Consider the following 12524-nt stretch of genomic DNA (forward strand, 5'->3'; position numbering starts at 1 on the left):
CCACGTCCCCTTGCATTTTCCTCATAGCCCTTGTCACTCCTTCATATTTTCTCGTCTATTTTTAAAACCCTAGGTGGTCCATCTGCTCCCCGAGAACACAAACGCTACGAAGAACAGGAGCCCGCACTGCTGTCCTCAGCTCCTAGAATAGCCCATGACAGAAGTGCTCAGCAAGGATTTATGAGCGAATGGGTGAAGAATTAAAGTGGGAATATCACTTGTAGTGGGTTAAGTGGTGTCCCCAACGAGACACGTCCCTGCCCTAGAACCTGCAAATACACCCTTATTAGGAAAAAAAAAAAAGTCTTTGCAGATACAGTGAAGGATCTTGGGATGACATCATCCTGGATAACCCTGATGGGCCTGACATCTGATGACAGGCGTTCTTAGGAACACTGACGGGGAGAAGGCTCAGGGAAACAGAGGGGGCGGGTCTGGACAGGAGAGGGCTGGGAGCTCTGCTGCCCCCTGCAACCTCCAGCATCCAAAGACGCAAGGATGGGTCCTCCCCTAGAGCTCAGGAAGCCCAAGACCCTGCAACACCTTGATTTCTGATTCCTGGTTTCAACAACAAACCTCAGTATTTGTAGTGCTTTGCTACAGCAATCCTAGGAAACTACCGTCTCTCAAGGGCCTGCCCTCAGGATCCTTGGTCTTCTGTTATATTCTTCGTGACTGTCCATTCCCGCTTCCGGGGTACTGTTCTATGACTGCGCTGCTAAAGGACACATGTCACTTTTTCCTCCCACCCTTTTTCTTAACTCCCTGTTGGAGGATGAATTATATTCCCCAAAAAGACATGTGGAAGTCCCAGTACCTGTGAATGTGATCTTAGGTAGAAACAGGATGCTCACAGATGGGATCAAGTTAAAACATGATATATTGCAATGGGGGTGGGCATTAACCCAACGACTGGTGTCTTCATAAGGAGGGAAACTTCGACACAGAGACAGACACACACAGAGGGAACACAGGAGAGATGGAGGCAGAAGCCAGAGTGGTACAGCAAGACGCCATGATATACTAAGGCTATCAACCACCAGAACTGAAGACCCCTAGTTTAGGAAGGATTTTTCCCTAGAGTCTTCAGAGGATGCATAGCCTAACCTCTCTTGATTTCAGATATTTAGCCTCCAAAACTGTAAGAGAATAAACTCCTGTTGTTCCAAGCCCCCGGTTTGAGGGGGCTCCCTGTTAGGGCAGCCTTAGGACATTCATTACTCCCCTGTTCACCTTGCTTTGAACTCCTCTGCCTGAGTGGTGCGTTCACTTTGGTGCTAACCAACTACGCAGCCAGTATGTGATTATCTTCCCCATGGTTTTCAGAGTTCCACCACCAGATTGCTAAGGGGAGGCTGTTAGCACTTGACTTCACAGCAATTTGCTAGGTGGTGTCCGAGTAGGACTCAGTAAATAGCCACTGAATGATGGGTATGGAATATCAACGCATCGGCTCAGATGGTGGTTAGAAAACGATGACGCAGGCATAATGATAGATCCAGAGAACTTGGCAGCCACGAAAACTCCGGGCTGACACGGTGTGGGTTTAATTTCAGCCTTCTCTGCACCTAGTCTGCCGTTCCTTCGACCTCAGCCTTTAGATCCTGCTGCCTGAGTGGCCCTGAGCCTTGTCACGGTGGGGAGGGTTTGTAATCCTTGTTCTCTGGCTCCTACTGTAGAACTGTCAGAATAACCGCCTGCTGGCCACCAAGAGGGCCAAAGGTCAGCGCATTTGGTTCTCGGTTCTTTGTTTGCGCCATCTGTCTGGGCACGTCCAAGTCTGGCAAGGTTCACTGGGACCTTCCGAAGCAAAAGAGGAAGGGGCAGTGGAAGAGAAATTAAGAGGAGAAAAGTCTACAAGGAAGCCCCAGGGAAGAGCAAGACCCTCAGAGTTGGTGGGTCTGTGGAAAGTTCTGAACTATCAACGTGGGGCTCCTGGCCTCGGGGCATGAAGAAGGATCCTGGGTGTGTAGTTAAGGAAGCAGCCACATTAGGGGAGAGTGGACGACCTTCTCCTAAGTCCCCGCCTCTGGCTTCTTCCATTTCCCGTTCCTCCTCAGCCTCTCTGGGGGTCCTTGTGCTCCTCTACAACAGAACTGACTGCTCACTTTGTAGGAGGGATGGACTGTGGCCAGGGCACATGGGGGTGCGTCCCGGACAGAGAGGAGAGGGACGTCTGCCGCAGTCTGGCTGGGCACAATCAGGAGCCACTTGTCAAAAGAAACTAACTTTATTTTTAGAACCACACACGCCAAACAAAACAGCCTCTCAGGAAAAACCCTCAGAGCCTCAACTGCCACCACCGGCTTTCCACAAGCCTCTCTCTCCCAGACAAGCTTCTCTCCACCTCCCACAATCCTCCTGCTCTTGAGGCCAATTGGCTGGGTCACGTGGGCGGAGCCAAAAAAGTCCCCCAATGAGCAGCTCCGTGGTCTGAAAGGGCAGGGAAACAGCCCAATGAGCATCACCGCAGAGGAGCCAATCAGCTAGATGTTGCTGGGGCCGAGGAGCCAATCAGCTAGATGTTGCTGGGGCCGCTGTGAGCCAATCATCAGCCGGCAGCTGGAAGTTTGCTGGGGCCCCTTCGGCTGTGGCTCTCAACAGATGTCTCTCTTTTCCACTTCTCTCTCTTTTGTCCTGTTTCATGGCTTTTCCCCTTTTATTTCCAAATGCAGAAAGGAGGAAAAAAATTAGTGTAAAGCAAGAAAAGAAAAGGGCAGACGGGAGTTGGAAGGCGATAAGAACGAGGACCGTGAAACGCGGGCACTGCCCACGTCACCTAGGAAGGGGTTCTCTGCAGGTCACCTGAGGAAGGTCCAGCCAGCAAGCAGATTAGGGGGCTCGATGCCTTCTAGAGAGTTAGGGTTCAGGCTGGATTCCTTCTCTATGGGTAGAAATTCTAAACTTCAGGCAACAGCGATTAAAAGTGGCCGCAGAAGACAATGCACTTGGCAGGGGAGAGGCTGCCACCTGCCTCAGAAGGTACAACCTGAGAAGTGAGGCGGGGACATAGATGATGGGGACACACAGGCACGCGCACACACACCCCCACCCCCACCCGTGTGCACACACTGACTGAGAGCAAGTCTGCCTGGGCTTTGGCTCGGGTTAGAATGTTCTGAATGGGTCCTGGTCATGGCCAAGGCAGGATGGAGGCAGGAAGCTGGGGGGCTGGCCTTTGTGCGGCAGTGCTGGGATGAGCCCCGGTGTGAATTTTTAACAATTATTTTATTCTCGAATAATACAAGTGGCAGGGAAAGGTAGCGCAGGCCTGTAATCCCAGCGGCTCAGGAGGCTGAGGAAGAGGATAGCGAGTTCAAAGCCGTCTCTGCAGTGGCGAGGCACTAAGCATCTCAATGAGACCTGTCTCTCAATAAAATACAAAACAGGGCTGGGGATGTGGCTCAGCGGTTGAGTGCCCCTGAGTTCAATCCCTGGTACCCAAAACAATAATACAACTGCACACACAAAATAAAATTTATACTTTAAAATAAAACCCAAGTACTAAACATGCATAGAGCTTCCCACAATCTGGATTTTGCTAGGCACACCACAACAGTGCAGCCCAACATGTCCCTCTGTCTTCATTATCTGCAAATTGACAGCTGAATCAGAGCCTCACAGAGACCCAGGTCCATCTGGGGACCCCATGGTGGCCACACTGAATGGACCAAGCCCAGCTGGAGAGATGAGAGAAAGATGGCACAGCTCTGGAGGGACAGACATGCAGGCTGGATCGGGGACCTCAGCAGCTACCTGAAGAGTTCACGTCCCGAGGCAGCAATCTCTGTGCTGGGCCACTTGGCCTCAGAAATTGGAGCAGGCCCAGTGCAGATGGTACAATGCCACTGTCCTTCCTGGTTCTGGGTCTAAGACGAGCACTTTCCATACATCATCTCATTTAATCCTTATCTAGAGAAAAGAGACTGAGGCACCTGGAGTTTAAAGCAACTTGACACAGAATTCACTGAAGGTAAGGAATAGAACCCAATTCAAACCACACAACTGAGTCCAGACGCAGCACTCTTAACTCAGGACCCCAACTGGGGCATAGCAAGGGCTGGTAGCCAGCAGCCACTGCTGGAGGCCCACCCTGGAGCCTTCTCTATGGTCTGAAAAGGACCAATTCAGAAGACCCAGGCTCCTGTGTGGGGTCTAAGTGCCTTCCAGCAGAGGACTTGGGACAATACAATTCCCGCCCTCATGAAACTTACAACCAAGGGACGCCCCTCAGGGTCTCAGATCCTCATCTTCTGGGCTCTGGTTCAATGACGTCTCACTGCCACCAAGTTTTTTTTTATCCCCCACCACTGGATTTACATGGACTTGTTTCCTTAAGAAAGAAGAAAGGTCTTTCAGTAAAATGATCGGACTCACGGGTTCAAATGGGCACCCCATGGTTTACTACTTGTATAACCTAAAATACCTCGTCAAATTCCCAAGGCTTGAGTTTCTTCATCTTTAGAGTGAGAAATGTCAAGCCCCAACCCAGGGCTATTGTAAGGATCAAATGAAGTTCTAAGGCAAGACCTTGCAGCCGTCAGTGGTTTCTCTCTAAGTCGTATCCACGTGAAGGTCCTTTCCCCTTGTCTGTCTGTCCAGGTTGCTTTATCAAAATACTACAGACTGGGTGACTTGTAAATAACAGGAGTCTATTTCTCACGGTTCTGGAGACTAGGAAACCCAAGATCAAGGTGCTGGTAGATCCAGTGTCTGGTGAGTGCCCACTTCCTGGTTCACAGATAACACCATCAGGTCTATTTTATATAAAAAGGGCACAAATCCCATTTTTGAGGACTTTAACCTCAACTAGGACCCGGTCCGATCCCCCGCTCAGGGAAAGCACAGCTGGCGGAGCACTGAACTATATCTCATGTCCTGACACCCTTCAGTTAAAAGTAGTTTAAACTACGGTCTAGCAGGAGGATCCAGCCACCACCTGCCTCACCCCTGGAGGTGGCAGGTCTGCTGATGTAAGGGTGGCTGCCAGGGGGTAAAGAGGACTCGGGCCGAGGTGGGCAAGAGAGGGAGGCAGAGAGATGGGGAAAGGCTGGATTCTGCAAGTGATGGAGCAGAGAGCCCAATTTGAGAGAATGCATTTATCTTTTTTTTTTTTTAAATGGAACTTTCTGTTCTGGAAATAGACTCACCTTCGAATACAGGGAATCACACACAGAACCTCCCTGTTCCTGCACCCACGTTCCTCTCTTATCAATATTTTGCATGTGAGGAGTTTTAGAAGGTGAGATTGAGGAGGCTTGGTGACAGGTCAGGACATAGTGGGAGGAAGGGAGGATGGAGGAAGAGCCCAGAGGGTCTGGAGGAGGAGACAGCACCCTCCACCCCCTGTTCTGTATGCTGATATTTACCAAGTGAATATGCAAAGGACCCTGCCTAGTGGGACTACCCAGGACTCTGAGTACCCCGCCCCCCAGTACCCAGGGCTTAACAAGGACTTGCTAAGGACTTGACAAGGGGACTGGCTGCACAGCCCATTTGAGACCCCTCCACAGTCCTTTTGGTTGGCTTTGCCCCTGGAGGATCTCTGAAAATGAAAAGTAAGCATCCAGCCTTTTATCCCACAAAAAGAAAAGAGAAGGAGAGAGAGAGAGAGAGAGAGAGAGAGAGAGAGAGAGAGAGAGAGAGAGAGAGAGCTCTAGCATATGCAACAGAAGGTCACATAAGAATGTTCTGCAAAGAAGTTTGGGAGATGTAACCCTTGAGGCAGATGGTTCCGCTTCCTGGCAGAGCAGCTGCCTGGCCCTGCTCTAGGGTCCTCTTTGCTAAGTGCGAGAATAAAGTGCGATCTTGCAGTCACCCACATTCTCTCTTCACTGAGAATACATTCAGGGTGCACCATGTGGGAGACCAGAGGGCTCTGGGCAAGCCAAGGATTCTGGAGGCGGGCCACATGGATCTAAGGAGGGCCCAGGATGGGGATTTGGTCTCTGCACATTCTGGGCAGGGAGCTGCCTGTGCTGCTTGGGTGTGGTGACTCTGCTCTGTGGCTATGAGGAGGTGCTGCTTCCCCAGGAGTCACTTCCCCATTGTAACCAGGAGTGCTATCACCGGGTTGACTGACCTTAATAATTCCAAAGCAACTCAGGCAACAATGGGCAACACCATGCATGCTCTTTGAGTCCGGGTTTTATAACCCCTTGGGGCATAAATAACTCAGAGAGATAGACCTGAGTCATTCAATGTCCTGTCATTATCCAACCAGCCCTTTGGCATCCTGGCTGGATGTGCTATTGCATTCTTCCCTGGGCCTTCTGGCCAAAAAATAAAACAAACAAACCACTCCCAGCCTATTAAACTTCTATCAGCCTCCTGGACCCACTGATTATCTTCAAAGAAGCCTGTGTTTGCACAGCCTGCTCAGCTTGTCAATTTGAATACAAAGTATGAGTTGCACTTGTTTGTATCTTGTCACATTATCTGACACCTTTACCGGTGTCTCCCAGCTGGGTTCAAAGCTCCCCAAGGACTCCTCCCCTCCTCCTCCCCTACAGAGGCAGGGCAAGTCTCCCTCAAGGTTTTCTTCTTTTTATTGTTATTTTGTTGAGGTGCTGGGGATGGAGCCCGAGGTCACGCTCCACCCCTGAGCCACATCCAGCAGCTCTTACCAAGTCGGCTTCAAAAGTTGGTTCATCTGCCCAAAATATTGAGAAGGAAGCCTCAGGTAGCAAAATTCCCCTAGAACAATCCAGAACATTTTGAAAGGACTTTAACAGAGATCCTTAAGTAAATGTAGCCCCAAGGTGAAGCCAGGCTGAGAATCTCATTTTAGGTAATAAAACTTTTAGTGCTAGACAAGCCTGTAATCCCAGAGAGTCTGAGGTAGAAGAACAGCAAGGTTGAGGCCAGCCTCCGCAGCTCAGGGAGGCCCTGTCTCAATAAATATAAAGGACTGGGGATATAGTTCAGTGGTAAAAGTTCAATACGCAGTACTGTATGATATATACATATATATCTTTTTAAAATTTTAATTGACATATAGTTTTATGGGGTACAATGTGACATTTCAGCACACGTATGCAATGTTGCCACAGACAAGTATCTTTCCTTTGTGTTAGGAACATTGCAGTCATTCCTCCTGTCCGAGGCACCCTGTCCCAGTTAACCGCCATCTGTACCCCCACCACCACGACCCTTCCCAGACTCTGCCAGCTACTCTCCTCTACTTCTCTGTGAACAGCTTTTTGATCCACACTTAAGTGAGACTATGTGGTATTTAAGACCTTGGGCATTTAAGTGCTTCCATATCATTTGTTAAAATTGTAAGGGTAAAAGAAATTGAAGTTAAAGCGTAAAAGTTAAAGGGTAAAAGACCGGGTGTTGTAAAAGTTTCTAAGCTGCAAGGTCTGAGTTAAATTTCTGTAGCTGTTAAGACAATGCTTAGAACCGCCCAGTAAACATTTCCCCTGATTGTCTGATTGGTGAATAACTGAAGGGGTCTGTGTGGTCGCACCTAGGCATTGCAGGGCCTGGACCAATCAGTTTAAATGTAACCCCCTCCTTAGGAATGACCTATATCACTCCAGCCTGACCTGTTCCCGCCAATGAATGAACCAATCATGTTTAGGAGTTGTTGTTCAATTTTCCCGCGCCTCGTGATGATTTGTTCTGATGTATACAAAGCCCTCCGCCCTCCCCAAAAAGGGTACTTAAGCAGTGCTCAGCCCCTGCTCGGGGCTCTGGCTGCTTTCCCTTCTTGAGTGGGCACGGAGCCCCAGCATGCTGGTTCAATAAATCCCCTTCTGCCAACTGCATGAGTGGTCACTTGGTGGTCTCTTTCTCCGACGTTTCGCGGGACCCTTACAAAACCTCCCCTTGACACCTCCCAGGGATCTAGGGCTTGGATTGTGGGGTGAGGGTGAGCAGGGGTGAGGTACTTTCTTACACTTCTTGCTCCTGTTTGTGTGTGTGTGTGTGTGTGTGTTGTCTGTCCCACATTGCTATCCTTCTCTTTCTAGGGGGACATTCAGTTGCTGCCTCCCTGGAGGACATGGTTCTTATTTATTTATTTATTTATTTTGGTGGGGGGGAGTTGGTACTGGGGATTGAACTCAGGGACACTGAACCACTGAGCCACACCCCCAGCCCTATTTTGTATTTTATTTAGAAACAGGGTCTCACTGAGTTGCTTAATGCCTCACCATTGCTGAGGCTGGCTTTGGGCCCACGATCCTCCTGCCTCCGCCTCCCAAGCCACTAGGATTACAGGCGTGCGCCACTGTGCCCAACTTGGCTCTTCAGTCTCTTCCCCCAACATCTCCCCAACTGGGCTTGGCATTTCTCAAAGTCTCTGGCTGAAGGACCAGGCTGTCTTTCCTGACAGCCAGGGTGTGATATGCAGATTGACACTTCCTCAGAACCCATTAGATATTATATTACTAGGAAGATGACAAAATAAAGCCTTACAAAATACAATCCCTGTGTTTATTTTCAGATTCTACAGAAAATTATGCTCCCAAATTTGCTGTGAAACTGTCTGAAGAATTGCTCTCAGTCTCTGATTCAGTTGCCTCTCCTGACGCTGGAAACATCATCTTCTGTCTCAGGGGCACAATCTGAGTAGCACTGACCTAACCCACCTGAAATGATTTGTGTTTTAAGAAAATTTTTTTCTCCATAATATAAATAACACAATACTTTGTTTACAATTTCAAAAACAGTATTTATCCTTTCCCTCCACCGTACCCCGTGTGTGGCAGCTTTTCAGAGAACAGGTGGGACCCGAGCCAGGAAATCACACTGAGCAGCGCCTTGTGGCTGGAGGCTGTCTGGGGGTGGAGGGGGTTGGAACAACCTTGGCATAGTTAACATTGCAGGAGGAGCGATCAAAGACACTCAGCCTTTGTGAAGCCCTGGGAAGGCCTGTTCCCAACATCCACTGCAGGGAATGGCCCCGTCATCTCCAGTTGAGCCCTGTGGCTTTGAGGGACCTGCTGTTTCTGAGGCCACTCTGTCTCCCCCACCTGCCTTCCCTCTTTCTCACCCTGAGGATTCCAATGCTGGCTTGGCCACTTCACCAATCTGTCCCTTTCCCAGTGACCCAGGCTGTGGGCTCATTGTGAGGCCTTTGGTCTCCTGATAACCATAATCAAGATGGCATCTGCCCTGCCATCTCCGCCTTAGTTGCCAGATATCGATTCATTCTACTTCTTTCCTTCAAAGCCCACTCACTAGGGGTGGGCGGAACTCTAAAGACAAACCAAAGATCTGACTGAAGTTCAGTGAGGAAACAGACCAAGCGTCACACTGAGCCATCAAGTCATAAGAAGTGAGGCCCCCTAGTTGGAAACTGGGAACGTTTGGGGGTAGAAGCTGGGGTCCACACACAGTGGTCAGGGTGTCGGTAGCTTTGTGTGTGTTCATGGTGCTGGGTGTTGAACCACTGAGCCATATCCCTAGCCCTTTGTAATTTTAATTTTTGAGACAGGATCTTTCTAATTTGCTCAGGCTGGCCTCGAACTTGCAATCCTCCTGGCTCAGCCTCCAGGGTAGCTGGGATTACAGACGTGCACCACCGCACCCTGCTAGGATGTTTTCACTCTGTTCACTGGGTGAGGGGGGAGAGGACTGCAGACTCGGGGTACAGGATATGCAAGGTGGTAAGAGCAGAGACAGCTCGGTCCTTGCTCAGGAACCAGGTGGTTGGGACTGTGGCCGCCTCAGATGCAGAGGCTGCTGCTGGTGAAGGAGCTTGGCCCAGACCCCTGTCAATCTCCCGAGACAGAAAACAGATGTGGCCACAAAGCCTAAAACGTTTACTGTCTGATCCTTTAGAGAAAAGGCTTGTGTATCCTGATACACAGGAATGCTCACACAGGATTTTTATAATACCAAGAAACCAGAAAGATTTAAATATTTGCCAATAGTAGAATAAATAAGTATAAAAAATAAATGAACAGTGTTCATATAGTGAGCTGGGCATGGTGGCACAAACCTGTAATCCCAGCAGCTGGGGAGGATGAGACGGGAGGATCACAAGTTCGAGGCCAGCCTCAGCAGTGTAGAGAGGCCCTAAGCAACTTTATGAGGGCCAGTCTCAAAAGAAAAAATAGAGGATTGGGGATGTAACTCAGTGGTGGAGTGCACCTGGGTTCAAACTCAGGTATAAAATAAAAGCCAGTGTTCATATAATGAATATCGCATAGTGGTAGAAATAAATGAACTAAAGCTACATGAACACTTAGGAGGCTTCTCAACGCTGAGCAAACAAAACAAAATACTGAGCCCCAAACAACCCAAACAGCAGGATTACATTCATATCAAGATGAAAAGGAAACTGTCTAGTTTCTATATGAGGGTTAGTCATAAAGAAAAAGAAACAATTAGCAAAAAAGAAGTCGGAACTGTGGTGTGATGATTCTAGGGGTGAAGGTAGAGGGGGTTGCTGGGAGCCATTAGCCAAGTAAGTAGGTATGACAATTTCCTTGCCAGCGTACCCCATGTTGCAGTGACATTGAATGTAGGTGACCTTGCTCAAGGACCAAGGTGGATTAGGGCGTTCCCGGTTTAGGTTCCAGGTTTAAGGTTTAAGATTATTCCTGCTGGGAATAGGGCGTATCCTGCTGCCTGAGTTCCCCTTGAGTTCTCACGGGATTCAGACAGTATATTTTGGGAGACAGAAGCCCAGTGGACGTGGATTTGGGCAGAGAACGTGGATTTCCCCAGAACGTGATTGTAGACGGCTAGTGTGAGTTCGGGAATAAAGAGTTGCTGTTTGAATCTACAAGCTGTGTGGTGGCTCGTGATTGTGTGCCCAGCCAGACTGTGGCAGGGGGTCATCAGGAAGGGCACGTAGATTTTTCTGGGCTGTTGAGCAATGTTTTATTTCCTGCCCTCGATGGTGGTTGTGCCCCGGCATCTGCTCTCGACCTGTTTATCTCTTGTGAGAGGACACTGGTGAGCTACTGCTACGGGAATGCTACAAACCAAACTCACTGGGTGACATGGGCTCATCGGGGCCAGTAACTAACTCTGTGGTCAGTCTGCAGAAATGGGCTGCTCCGTGTCTTGCTTTGGAGGTGAGGGCCGCTTTGCTTCACGTGTGTTCATCCCGGACCTGTGTGCAGGAGGCAGCGGCTACCAGGGGAAGCTCTGCTCAGGGCCATCTGGGAGGCAGGCAGCCGACTTCTGCCCTCATTTCTTAAGGCCAAAGTCAAGGGCTGGGGACTGGGCTCTGCCTACAGTGAGGCAAAAGGGATGGAGAATTGGAGCCAAACATCATTACGTTTCTCCCCAGGAAAACATTAGTGGTGGTGGAGGGGATTGAGGGTGTTTGGAGCTTCTAGTTAGACAGTCAGAAATCCTAATCTGGAGCTCAGAAAGATCCCGTATGCAGACCAAGGTGTGGCTCTTCTGCATTGAGGTAGCAACCAAAGCCCCACCAGAGACAAAGCTGTCTGGGGACCCTGTACCCTGGATGAAGCCAGAACATCATCTGGTTCAGGAAGATAACCCAGACGGGAGGAGTAGGCGGACAGGCAGAGCCGGCAAAGGAGAGGGCAAGGAAGGAGAGTTGAACACTGCACAAGCCCACTGATTCCTGCCCTCAGCGGCCGCTGACCAGAAACTGACCGGGCTTTGCACAAGCCTTGACGTGAAGGCCCTGCCTGGGGCTGAAAATGTGCTTTGCGTTGTGTAAAACAGTGCCCCCAACACTTTTCTGCCAGTCATGATGTCTGGGCTTTCCTGTAACCCTCAGCAGGGGTGCGGTCCTCCCGGCAGCTGCCTGCGAGCACTGCTAACCTCAGCTTTCCTGATGTAACTGCGACGTCCTCAGCAGCGTTTCTTCAGGAGACTACAGTCCCTCTGTTTTGAAATCCTTGTGCCACAAGAAGCTGAGTCACTTCCTAACTTAGCCCCCTACTGAGGTCTCTCCCTCCTGGATCAACAAACCCCATGGGCACCGCCCCCAAGCTCCCTGAGCAGGCGGAAATGACCACACAGACAGTGTGACCCGCCTGACCTGGAGAACGACTCTGACTCCATCCCTGTCGGAGGGCAGGCAGTCCTACCAACAGCTAGGTGACATTTCCGGCCTTTGTAGGACAGAAGGTCTGAAACGTGATCCACTCTAACACTGATTCAGACCTTGGAGAAGAGGACAGGGACCTGTTAATTTTAAAAAGGAGGAAATTAAGAAACTGAGTGTTTCTGCTAATTGTGTAGAAGAGTGGGGGGAATTGAATATTTTACAGAGTGATTCTGTTACTAACATGTTAACCTCTTCATGGGACTCACCGAAATGCATGCCAGAAGGGAAGCGTTCACTGTGTTCTGATTATTATTTTTTAAATTAATAACTAATAGTTAACCGTTGGGGGTCCTTACTGCATGCCAGCCTCTGTATTCTACTCTTGGTTTACACACATTTATTTATTTATTTATTTATTTCAGTACTGGGGATGGAACTAGGTACTCTACTACTGAGCCACATCCCCAGCCCTTTTTATTTTTTATTCTGAAGCAGGATCTTGCTAAATTGCTGAGGTTGGCCTCAAAACTTTCGA

Source organism: Marmota monax, unplaced genomic scaffold (genome assembly GCF_021218885.2).
Source record: "Marmota monax isolate L192 unplaced genomic scaffold, Marmota_monax_Labrador192_F-V1.1 WCK01_AAM20220418_F8-fsc00038, whole genome shotgun sequence".
In the NCBI taxonomy this organism is placed as follows: domain Eukaryota; kingdom Metazoa; phylum Chordata; class Mammalia; order Rodentia; family Sciuridae; genus Marmota; species Marmota monax.